This window comes from Bos indicus x Bos taurus, chromosome 6, assembly GCF_003369695.1.
Source record: "Bos indicus x Bos taurus breed Angus x Brahman F1 hybrid chromosome 6, Bos_hybrid_MaternalHap_v2.0, whole genome shotgun sequence".
Taxonomy (NCBI): Eukaryota; Metazoa; Chordata; class Mammalia; order Artiodactyla; family Bovidae; genus Bos; species Bos indicus x Bos taurus.
In genome coordinates, this window is record NC_040081.1 from 117,043,445 (window position 1) to 117,056,839 (window position 13,395).

A 13,395-nucleotide genomic window follows, 5' to 3' on the forward strand; every position below is an offset into this window, starting at 1 on the left:
CAGAAACTCGCTCTGAGAGGGACCCAGAATGACTGGTGTGCGTGGACCTGCGTCCTGCCCAAAGGCATGTTCTACCTAACGCCATCTGGCGGGTGCAACCTGCTTTGGAAGCGGGAGTCTCTGCAGATGTCAAGTTAAAACGAGGTCCTTAGGTGGGCTTGAGCCAAGCTGACAGACGTCCTTATGAGCAGAAGGGAACGTGGACACAGACACAGAGAAGCCACATGGCGAGGGAGGCGGAGACAGGAAGGCCATGGCTGCAAGCCCAGCACTGCCCCAGGCCGCCAGGCACCTGTAAGCCAAAGGACAGGAAGGGCCTGCCCTGGAGCCACTGGGGGCTGTGACCTCTGGGCTCGGGGCTGAATGAGCACCCCCGCTGCATGGCTTTGCTGCAGGGAGCCGGCCGAGAGCTCACCCCCTGTTGCCTTTCATCATCTTTATTCTTAATTTGGAGGGGCTTTGGGGAAACAAGTATCTCTTGTAGTAGAAAACCCACATCTGCCCTTCACCAGTCTGTTCCATTCTCCCTGCCTTTTTTCTTCTGTTACTTTGAGGAAAACGAAAATGAATGCTATGAAACTAGCGCCTGCCTTGCCACAGCCTTGTGATGGAGTCACTTCTGTTTTTATCTGCCCCTTCATCCTCCTGTTTCCTCAGCATTACTCGCCCCCTGAACATGGGCTCTCAGTTCAGTTCAGCTCAGTCGCTCAGTCGTGTCTGACTCTTTGCGACCCCATGAATCGCAGCACGCCGGGCCTCCCTGTCCATCACCAACTCTCGGAGTTCACTCAAACTCACGTCCATTGAGTCGGTGATGCCATCCGGCCATCTCATCCTCTGTCGTCCCCGTCTCCTCCTGCCCCCAATCCCTCCCAGCATCAGAGTCTTTTCCAATGAATCAACTTCACGTGAAATGGCCAAAGTATTGGAGTTTCAGCTTTAGCATCAGCCCTTCCAGTGAACACCCAGGACTGGCCTCCTTTAGGATGGACTGGTTGGATCTCCTTGCAGTCCAAGGGGCTCTCAAAAGTCTTCTCCAACAGTTCAAAAGCATCAATTCCTCGGCGCTCAGCTTTCTTCACAGTCCAACTCTCACATCCATACATGACCACAGGAAAAACCATAGCCTTGACTAGATGGACCTTTGTTGGCAAAGTAATGTCTCTGCTTTTGAATATGCTATCTAGGTTGGTCATAACTTTCCTTCCAAGGAATAAGCGTCTTTTAATTTCATGGCTGCAATCACTCACCATCTGCTGTGATTTGGAGCCCCCTAAAATAAAGTCTGACACTGTTTTTCCACTGTTTCCCCATCTATTTCCCAGGAAGTGATGGGACCAGATGCCATGATCTTAGTTTTCTGAATGTTGAGCTTTAAGCAACTTTTTCACTCTCCCCTTTCACTTTCATCAAGAGGCTTTTTAGTTCCTCTTCCCTTTCTGCCATAAGGGTGGTGTCATCTTGATTCCAGCCTGGGCTTCTTCCAGCCCAGCGTTTCTCATGATGTACTCTGCATAGAAGTTAAATAAGCAGGGTGACAATATACAGCCTTGACGTACTCCTTTCCCAATTTGAAACCAGTCCATTGTTCCATGTCTGGATCACAACACACTGTGGAAAATTCTTAAAGAAATGAGAGTACTAGACCACCTTACCTGCCTCCTGAGAAACGTATGAAGTTCAGGAAGCAACAGTTAGAACTGGATGGATGATACCACTCCAATGGCAGAAAGTGAGGAGGAACTAAAGAGCCTCTTGATGAGGGTGAAAGAGGAGAGTGAAAAAGCTGGTTTAAAACTCAACATTCAAAGAACTAAGATCATGGCATCTGGTCCTATTGCTTCATGGCAAATAGATGGAAGAAAAAGTGGAAACAGTAACAGAGTTTATGTTCGTGAACTCCAAAACAGACAGTGATTGGAGGCACAAAATTAAAGGATGCTTGCTCCTTGGAAGAAGAGCTATGACAAACCTAGGCAGCATATTAAAAATCAGAGACATCACTGTGCCGACAAAGATCCATACAGTCAAAGCTATGGTTTTTCCAGTAGTCACATATAGATGTGAGAGCTGGACCGTAAAGAAGGCTGAGCACCAAAGAATTGATGCGTTTGAACTGTGGTGTTGGAGAAGACAACACCTTTGACTGCCGGGTGATCAAACTAGTCAATCCTAAAGGAAATCAGTCCTGAATATTCATTGGAAGGACTGATGCTGAAGCTGAAGCACCAATACTTTGGTCACATTATGTGAATATCTGACTCATTGGAAAAAACCCTGATGCTGGAAAAGATTGAGGACAGGAGGAGAAGGGGACGACAGAGGATGAGATGGTTGAACGGCATAATTGATTCAATGGACATGAGTTTGAGCAAACTCCAGGAGATAATAAAGGACAGGGAAGCCCGGCGTGCTGCAATCCATGGGGTCACAAACAGTCTGACATGAGTTAGTGATTGAACAACAACAGCAGTGGTAATGCCAACCTAAAAGAGAGATGGCCAGACATCCGTGCCTCCTGATCAAAAGCAGTGTCACCTAAAAAACCCAAGCTTAATCCAACTGCAGCAGGTGCTCTGTGCCTCACCCCACGCCCATGTGTCCACTGCTGACCACCCCCGTGAGCACCCTCAAGTGGGCAGCACAGTCTGTCCAGTCTCTGTCCCAGGTCGTCTCCAGCAAGGGGGAAGAGGAGCCCCCGTGAGCCCCTGAGAGGGAGCCAGGCCCCCAGTGGTGGGGCCTCAGTGGGTCTATACGTCTGGGAGCCAAGGTTTGAAGTGGGCAAAAGACCTGAGCAAACACCTCACCAAGTGACTTACCGATGGCAAACAAGCATGAGAAAAGAGAGACCACGTCTTACGTCACCAGGGAAGTGCAAACCAAGCAGCATTCTGGTAGCACTGCAGACCCAATAGAACGGCCCAAACCCAGAACGCTGATGACACCAATCGCGGGTGAGTACACGGACTACCAGGAGCTCTCATCACTGCTGGTGGGAATGCAAAACGGTGCAGTCGTGTTGGAAGACAGTGTGACAATTTCTTAGAAAATAAAGATTTTCTTACCATTAGATTCAATAGTTGTGCTCCTTGGTATTTACCCAAAGAAGTTGAAAATTGCACAGAAATATTTATAGCAGTTTTAATGATAGTTGCCCAAACTGGAAGCAAGCAAAATGTCCTCAGTAAATGGATAAAGTGTGGTCCATCCAGACAATGGAATATTACTCAGCATTAAAAAGAAATGAGTTATCAAGCCATAAAAAGACATGCTGATTCTTTACCCTCTGAGCCACCCTGAAAAGACATGGAGAAACCTTAAATGTGTATTTCTAAGTAAAAGATGCCAGTGGGAAAGGCCACGTACTATATGATTACAACTTTATGACATTCTGAACAAGGCAAAACTGTGGAGATAAAGGCAGGATGAGTGGTCGCCAGGGGTCGCCAGGGAGGGGTGAGCAGGTGGAGCACAGATGGCCTTCAGGGCAGTGAGACAGCTCTGTGTGAGGCTATGATGGTGGACACACGTCATCACACATTTGTCATACCCACAGAATGTAAGCTGTGTCAACTACGAACTTTGTGTAGTATCAATACATACCAGTACATACCAATGTATTGATATTGGTTCAGCAATTATAACAAACATACCAATGTTAATAATAGGGGACATAATGTGTAGGGGCTGGAAGACATGGGACATGTGGGAACTCTGTATTTTGTGACCAATTTTTCTGTAAACCTAAGTCTGCTCTAAAAAGTATAGTGTGTTAATTAAAAAACAAATTACTAATCAATGTAATGAAAGAGTATGATACTTACATTCCGAAAGCTAGGAAACATTTTTGAAGGAAATTGAAGACGACCTGAACGAATGGGGAGACATCCATGTTCAGGGATCAGAGACAAAGTTGTTAAGATGTGAATGTTCTCACAGCTAATCTACAACCCATATCAAAACCCAGATGGCTTCCTCACAGATACTCATAATGTGATCCTAAAATGTGTGTGGAAAATCACAAGACCCAGAATAGCCAAAACAATCTTGAAAAAGAACAAAGTTGGAGTACTCCCATTTCCTGATTTCAAAATTTACTACAAAGCTACAGTAATCAAGACAGTTAGTACTGGCGTAAGGACAGAAATCCAGATCAATGGACTAGAACTGAGAGTCCAAAAATGAACCCTCAGGTTTATGATCAACTGGTTTTCAAAAAGGATGCCAAGACAAGTCAATGGAGAAAGCATAGTCTTTTTAAGAAATGGCGCTGGGAAAACTGAATATTCACATGCAAAAGAATGAAATTGGACTGTTATCGCATATGTATATAAAAAAGTAACTCAAAGGCACCAAAGGCCTAAATGTGAGAGCTCAAACTTTTAAACTCTTAGAAAAAGCATGGGTATAAATCCTGGATTAGGCGATGGTGCCTTAGACAGGATACAGGCACAAACCACACAGGAAGAATGGATAAGTTGAATATCGTCAAAGTGAAAGACACTTGCATTTCAGAAGACACCATCAGGAAAGCAAAGAGAAACTCAAATTTTTGCAAATCATAATCTGATCAGAGATCTGTACCTAGAACACATAAACGATATGTAAGAGGACTTCCCTGGTGGTACAGTGGATAGGAATCTGCCTGCCAATGCAGGGGACGCAGGTAGGTACCTGGTCTGGGAAGATCCCACATGCCATAGGGAACTAATCCCGTAGGCTGCGGCCACCGGGCCGACCTGCCACAGCTACTAAAGCCCAGTAGCGCGTATGTTTCCTTCCTGTGCTCTGCAACAGGAAAAGCCCCCATGATGAGAAGCCCCCGTACTGCGAGGAAGAGTGGGCCCTGCTCCCTGCAACTACAGAAAGCCTGCACACAGCAACAAAGACCCAGCGCGACCAAAAAGAAATAACCCAAAATCTTCCTCGAGAAAAGAATATGTAAGAATACAAGCAATGCATAAACACTTATAACTCAACAATAAAAAGACAAACACTCAATTAAAAAAGTGAAAAATTATCTGAATAGATATTTCTCTAAAGATACACAATTGGCCAATAAGCCATTTCCCTATAGCTTTACATCATTAGCCTATAGGGAAATGCAGACCACAACCACAGATACCACTTCTCACCCGCTGGAATGGCTAGAGTCAGGGGGACAGGCAAGGCACCAACCTGGTGGTCTGGTGGTGAAGACTGCATGCTTCCACTGTAGGAAGAGGAGGGGTTCAATCCCTAGTCAGGGAACTAAGATCCCACATGCTGCGTGGTGAGGCCAAAAAGAGAAAGGCAAAAACAAGTGTTGCCAAGGATGTAAAGAAACTGGAATCCTCAGGCACTGTTGATGGGAATGTAAAATAGTGCAGCCACTTTGGAAAACAGTCTGGCAGTTACTCAAAAAAACTAAATGTGAAGTTAGCATATGACCCAGCAGTTCCACACCTAGGTACAGACCCAAGAGAAATGAAAACAAATGTCCGCCCAAAATTGACATATGTGTCTATTCTTGATAAAAGTCTCAAGGTGGAAACAGTCCAATTCCATCAGCTGATGAATGGATAATGTGGTAAATCCATATAATGAATGAAATATCATTTGACAATAAAAAGAAAGGCAGAGCTAACGTGCAGAAACATAGATGAACCTTGAAGACGTTGCTCTCAGTGAAGAAGGCAGTCACAAGAGATGCTCGTTGCTGTTGCTCAGTCCTGTCTGACTCTTGGGACCCCATGGACTGCAACACACTAGGCTTCCCTGTCCTCCACCATCTGGAGTTCACTCAAACTCATGTCCGTTGAGTTGACGATTCCAACCAACCATCTCTTCCTCTGTTGTCCCCTTCTCCTGCCCTCAATCTTTTCCAGCATCAGGGTCTTTGCCAATGAGTCAGTTCTTCGCATCAGGTGGCCATAGTATTGGAGCTTTGGCTTCAGCATCAGTCCTTCCAATAAGTACTCAGGGTTGATTTCCTTTAGGATGGGCTGGTTGGATCTCCTTACAGTCCAAAAGATCTTAAGAGTCTTCTCAGCACTACAGTTCAAAAGCATCAATTCTTTGGCACTCAGCTTTCTTTATGGTCCAGCTCTTACATCTATACATGACTACTGGAAAAAAATAGCTTTGACTAGACGGCCCTTTGTCAGCAGAGTGATGTCGCTGCTCTTTAATATGCTGTCTAGGTTGGTCATCGCTTTCCTTCCAAGAAGCAAGCATCCTTTAGTTTTGTGGCTGCAATCACCATCCACAGTCATTTTTGGAGCCAAAGGAAATATCTATCACTGTCTCCACTTTTCCTGCATCTATTTGCCATGAAGCAACGGAACCAGATGCCATGATCTTCGTTCTTTGAATGTTGAGTTGTAAGTCAGCGTTTTCACTCTCCTCTCTCACCCTCATCAAGAGGCTCTTTAGTTCCTCCTCACTTTCTGCCATTAGGGTGGTATCATCTGTATATCTGAAGTTGTTGACATTTCTCCTGGCAATCTGGATTCCAGTTTGTGATTCATCCAGCCTGGGGTATTTTGCATGATGTACCCTGAATGTAACTTAAATAAGCAGGGTGACAATATACAGCCTTGTCATACTTCCTTTCCGATTTTGAACCAGTCAGTTGTTACAAGTCTGGTTATAACTGTTGCTTCTTGACCTGAATACAGGTTTCTCAGAAGGCGGGTAAGGTGGTCTGGTACTCTTATCTCTTTAAGAATTTTCTACAGTTTGTTGTGATCCACACAGTCAAAAGCTTTAGCACAATCAATGAAGCAGAAATAGATGTTTTTCTGGAATTCCCTTGCTTTCTCTGTGACCCAACAAATGTTGGCAATTTGATTTCTGGTTCCTCTGCCTTTTCTAAATCCAGCTTGTATATCTGGAAGTTCTTGATTCAAGTACTGCTGAAGCCTAGCTTGAGAGATTTGGGGTATAACCTTGCTAGCATGTGAAATAAGCACAATTGGGCAGTAGTTTGAGCATCTTTGGCATTGACCTTCTTTGGGATTGTAATGAAAACTGACCTTTTCCAGTCCTGTGGCCACTGCTGAGTTCTGAAACTTTGTTGACATACTGAATGCAGCACTTTAACAGCATCATCTTTTAGAATTTGAAACAACTCAGCCAGAATTTCATTGCATCCTCTAGCTTTACTTGTAGTAATGCTTGCTAAGGCTCACTTGTCTTCGTATTCCAGGATGTCTGGCTCTAGACGAGTGGCCACAGCATTGTGGTCATCCAGATCATTGAGACTTGGCTTGTACAGTTTCTTCGTATTCCAGGATGTCTGGCTCTAGATGAGTGGCCACAGCATTGTGGTCATCCAGGTCATTGAGACTTGGCTTGTACAGTTTCTTCGTATTCCAGGATGTCTGGCTCTAGATGAGTGACCACAGCATTGTGGTCATCCAGGCCATTGAGACTTGGCTTGTACAGTTTCTTCGTATTCCAGGATGTCTGGCTCTAGACGAGTGGCCACAGCATCGTGGTCATCCAGGTCATTGAGACTTGGCTTGTGCAGTTTCTTTGTATTACAGGATGTCTGGCTCTAGACGAGTGGCCACAGCATTGTGGTCATCCAGGTCATTGAGACTTGGCTTGTGCAGTTTCTTCGTATTCCAGGATGTCTGGCTCTAGATGAGTGGCCACAGCATTGTGGTCATCCAGGTCATTGAGACTTGGCTTGTGCGGTTCTTCTGAGCACTCTTGCCACCTCTTCTCAATCTTTGCTGCTTCTCTTAGGCCCTTACCATTTCTGCCCTTTACTGTGCCCATCCTTGCTTGGAATGTTCCCTTGATATCTCCAATTTTCTTGAATAGCTCTCTAGTCTTTCCCATTCTATTATTTTCCTCTCTTTCTTTGCATTGTTCATTTAAGAAGGTCTTCTTATGTCTCCTTGCTGTTTTCTGGAACTCTGCATTCAGTTGGGTGTATCTCTCCCTTTCCCCCTTACCTTTCACTTCTCTTCTTTCCTCAACTATTTGTCAAACCTCCTAAGACAACCACTTTGTCTTCTTGCCTTCTTTCTCTTTGCGATGGTTTTGTTCACTGCCTCCTGTACAATGTTAACAAACCTCCATCCATAGTTCTTCCAGCACTTTGTCTGCTAGATCTAATCCCTTGAATCTATTCATCACCTCCACCATATAATCATAAGGGATTTGATTTAGGTCATACCTGAATGGCCTAGTGGTTCTCCCTACTTTCTTCAATTTAAGTCTGAGTTTTGCAATAAGGAGTTCATGATCTGAGCCACAGTCAGCTCCAGGTCTTGTTTCTGCTGACTGTATAGAGCCTCTCCAACTTCAGCTGCAAAAAATATAATATAATCAGTCTGATTTCAGCGTTGACCATCTGGTGACGTCTGTATGAGGCTTGTCTCTTGTGTTGTTGGAAGGTGTTTGCTGTGACCAGTGCGTTCTCTTGACAAAACTCTGTTAACCTTTGCCCTACTTTGTTTTGTACTCCAAGGATAAACTTGCCTGTTACTCCATGTATCTCTTGACTTCCTACTATTTGCATTCCAATCCCCTATGATGAAAAGGACATCTTTTTTTGGTGTTAATTCTAGAAGGTGTTGTAGAGCTTCATAGAAGTGGTCAACTTCAGCTTCTTCGGCATTAGTGATTGGAGTGTAGACTTGGATTACTGTAATGTTGAATGGTTTGCCTTGGAAATGAATTGAGATCATTCTGTCATTTTTGACGTTGTACCAACTACTGCATTTCAGATTCTTTTGTTTACTATGAAGTGAAGAAGAACTAAAGAGCCTCTTCATGAAAGTGAAAGAAGAGAGTGAAAAAGTTGGCTTAAAGCTCAACATTCAGAAAACTAAGATCATGGCATCCGGTCCCATCACTTAATGGCAAATAGATGGGGAAACAGTGGAAACAGTGGCTGACTTTATTTTTCTGGCCTCCAAAATCACTGCAGATGGTGATTGCAGCCATGAAATTAAAAAATGCTTACTCCTTGGAAGGAAAGTTATGACCAACCTAGACAGCATATTAAAAAGCAGAGACATTACTTTGCCAACACAGGTCCGTCTAGTCAAGGCTATGGTTTTTCTAGTGGTCATGTATGGATGTGAGAGTTGGACTGTGAAGAAGGCTGAGCACCGAAGAATTGATGCTTTTGAACTGTGGTGTTGGAGAAGACTCTTGAGCGTCCCTTGGACTGCAAGGAGATCCAACCAGTCCATTCTGAAGGAGATCAGCCCTGGGATTTCTTTCGAAGGAATGATGCTAAAGCTGAAATTCCAGTACTTTGGCCACCTGATGCGAAGAGTTGACTCATTGGAAAAGACCCTGATGCTGGGAGGGATTGGGGGCAGGAGGAGAAGGGGACGACAGAGGATGAAACAGTTGGATGGCATCACCAACTCAATGGACATGATTTTGGGTAAACTCTGGGAGTTGGTGAGGGACAGGGAGGCCTGGCGTGCTGCAGTTCATGGGGTCACAAAGAGTCAGACATGACTGAGCGACTGAACTGAACTGAACTGTTGACTATGAAGGCTACTCCATTTCTTCTAAGGGATACTTGCCCACAGTAGTAGATATAATGGTCATCTGAATTAAATTAGCCTGTTCCCATCAGTTTTAGTTAACTGATTCCTAAGATGTCGGTGTTCACTTTGGCCTTTTCCTGGTTGACCCCGTCCAATTTACCTTATTTGATGGGCCTAACGTTCCAGGTTATTGCAATATTGTTCTTTACAGCACTGGACTGTACTTTCACCACCAGACACATACACAGCTGAGCCTCATTTCCACTTTGGCCCAGCTTCTTCATTCTTTCTGAAGCTATTGGTGGTTGCCCTCCGCTCTTCTCCAGTAGCGTACTGGACAGCCTTCTGCCCTGGGCTGGTCATCTTCTCGTGTCGTATCCTTTTGCCTTTTCATGAGCTTCTTGGGTTTCTTGCGGCAAGAATACTGGGGCAATCCGTCATTCCCTCCTCCAGGGGACCGTGTTTTGTCAGAACTCTCCACCATGACCCGTCCGTCTCCGGTGGCCCTAGACAACATGGCTCAGAGCTTCATTCAGTTACACAAGCCCCCTCACCACGACAAGGCTGTGATCCATGACAGGAGAATTGACATGGGGATTATATCTCAATACAGCTGTTATTTTAAAAAAGAGGATTACAAAAGAAAGTACTAAATACTTAGAACTGATAGAAATTAAAGTGCTACATATTTATCTCCATGGTAAAAATATTAAATTAGATAACATGCCACAAATACGCACACAGATTTACATAAATGACCATCTCACACGATACACAAAACAGTTATATATCCATCTCAGAAACACATATGAAAGGTTAGATACCCTGTCCCACCATATGTATAAAAAATGAGATCTTTATTTCATGTGAGTGTGTGTTAGTCACTCAGTCATGTCCGACTCTTTGCGACCCCATGGACTGTAGCCTGCCAGGCTCCTCTGACCATGGGCTTGCCCAGGCAAGAATTCTAGAGTGGGTTGCCAGTTCGTTCTCCATCTTTATTTCATATCATATACAAAATATTAAATATTCAATTACAGCACACACTCAAAAAGATACCGTTTCCAATGTATCAGAAAATTTGATAACTCTCTCATCCCATACACAAAACATCATGCCATACAATGGACAGAAATATGAGTATGAATTTCAGTCATATAGAGAAAAAAGTTAGACATCCACCTCACACTTTAAGCAAATAAATTAGTCACTCACACACACACATACACACACACACACACCCCCCCCATACTTTTCCAACTCAGAACACCATGCTAAAATATTCATCACGCTATATCCACAGTAAGAAAATTAGATATCCATATATAAGTATTAAAAAAAAAATAGATCCTAGCAGCTCTCCATGAAAATCTCATGTTTCTGTTTCTGTGTGGTCCAGGCACTCCGAGCAAGGCCATTTACAGCCAAGTCAGGAAGGTCCATCTCAGAGACATTCCAGGGTAGACAGGAATGTCCCCTCCAGGGGAAGATCTGCTTACATTCCAGAGTAAATGAACATTTCTCTCTGTCTGGAAGGCAGGATGGGAGGTCCCCAAGCCATCCCATGTGAGATTAGTCTTCCTAATTTCAAGGTCCTTCTGAAACACACACCTCTGCATGCCGGTGGGGAGGAGCTGGAGGAGCTGGTCTGGGCGTTACCACTGCTGCGAGGAAATAACACTCTTGGCCTCTGACCCGGGTGTTGCTCCCAGAGATGGGAGACCTTGCTGGGCCACCTGTTAGCTGCAGGGAGAGCTGTCCCAGACCCTTCACCGTTGCTGATCTACCTGTTCATTTTACATCGAAGAATGAGATGCCCATTTTTCCCATTCAGGCAGAAAAATTAAGTGACCCTTTTACGTACTATATACACACAAAAGACAAAACCCGTCTCACATCTTGCATACCTTAGTAGCCGCTATCCATGCAGCCTTACATAACACACCGTGCACACACACTGGATACCATCTCAGACCAGACGCACGGAATAGATGGACATCGGCCACACGTGGCATCACTTACCTACTTCCCTCTCTCCCTCTTCCTCTGCCCACTCCAACACGATACGACCTCACACCATGCATACACAAAAAGTTTCCCATCTTGTACAGACACACACAAAAGTGAGAAAACCAGCTCTTATTTCTTCAACAGGCTGAATGTTTCTGAGAAGCACAGGTAGGGGGCCCCAGGGTCCTCTGTGGGAAGGGCTGGCAAGCTGGGTCCCAGATACTTTTGCCAGGACTTTGGGGTGTATGTGACCCTGTGCTGACCTCCCCCAGCTACACTGGAGAGAGACGGGGGTAGATGGGGGGTGGCCCCTTAGGGCTTCTTTCTGGGCAGTCAGAGCCTTTCTGCATTTAAGTAAAGAAGCCCATGTTCCAGGGCAGTTTTGTAAAAAGTTCTCAGCAGACAGACCCCTGCTCGGCCTCCCACATGGAAGTCACTGTCCTTTTGAAGAGCTGGAGAATCTGGATTCTGATTTGCTTACTCAGTCCCTGCCAGGGTGGTATGTAGGTGTGTGGTATTAGGGTGTGTGTGCAGCAGGGGCTCAGATTCCAGGACAGGGGGTGCTGTGCTTCAGGACCAGATGGTCTGGCGGGTGCTGCCCCATTGGTGAGCTTGTGGACCCCCTTGGAGAACCTGCCAGGCAGGCTAGGGCCTGGAGACGCAGGGCCTGCCGGTGGGGGACACAGGGAGAAAATGCACCGCCCCCTCAGGGTTCTCAGTCCCAGCCGCCTGCTGGCCCCATCCCCTCCAGGGCTTTGGGTGTGGACAGACTGGTTCTCGCCCTCATATAGCTGGCAGTCTCCTGAGGGGAGAAGGTAAGAACCAAGTAAATGCCCAACAAACAAGATGGGGAGCTCATCGTGTGACATGAGGCCTCTGCCCTGACTGATTACGCGGCCTCTGCTCCAGGCTGGCAGAGACCCCCTTCAGTTGCCTAATTATGAGCAAGAGACAGTTTAAGAAAGACACGCTGGCCTGGAGAAGTTTCAGTGAATGGCTGTGTGGGATGCTGATAGGAGTCTGTCTTTGATTCAGAAAAAAAGAAATGGAAACTCAGTTTTGGTCATAATCCTGTGTGTTGAATGTTATTTTAAATAAGCATTTCTACGTAATTTTCAGAAGCAGCATGGGTTTGGTTTGTGTGGAGATCAAAGGATGTGTGTTTCCAAGATGTGATGGCTCCAGCCCTGTGCACTGGGATTCCACGCACAGAGAGCCACGCGTTTGCATGCTGGTGCAGCGTGAGTCAAACCTGAACAGTGGAAGTGCTTACCCTAAGAAACTTGTCCAGAATTTAAACAAACTCTCTCATTAAATGTGAGTAGAAAAAGTCATTGTTTCCAAATGAATGTACTTTCCACATTATGGAAGTTTTAAAAGCTGAGCTGCTTATTTTGAGGTAATTATAGGTTCAGATGCAGTTGTGAGAAATAACACCAAGATTCCCGTATACTTTGCCCGGTTCCCCCAGTCTAACTCCTTGCAAAACACGATGTCCACAGTTACAGCCATGACACAGACATGCATGCAGTCTGCGATCTTTGCCTCCAGTCTCACTCGCGTTCACTATAAGTGTGTGCCTGACATGAGCGTGTCCAGCCACAGCCAAGACGCACGTGTCCTTTTGTGTCTTCTGTCCATGTTCTAACTGCACTTTTTTTTCTGTTGAGTTTTGAAGCCTCTTTATATATTCTAGATACCAGTCCTTTGTTGGGTGCATGGCTTGCAAATATTTTCTCTCTATGTCTACAGAAATACCTTGGATGGGAATTGCATTAAGCCTACAGATCACTCTGAAAATATTTGACATATTTACTATGCTGAGTCCTCTGATCCACGAACATAGTATATGCTCCGTTTTTCCAGGACTTCACTGGTTTCT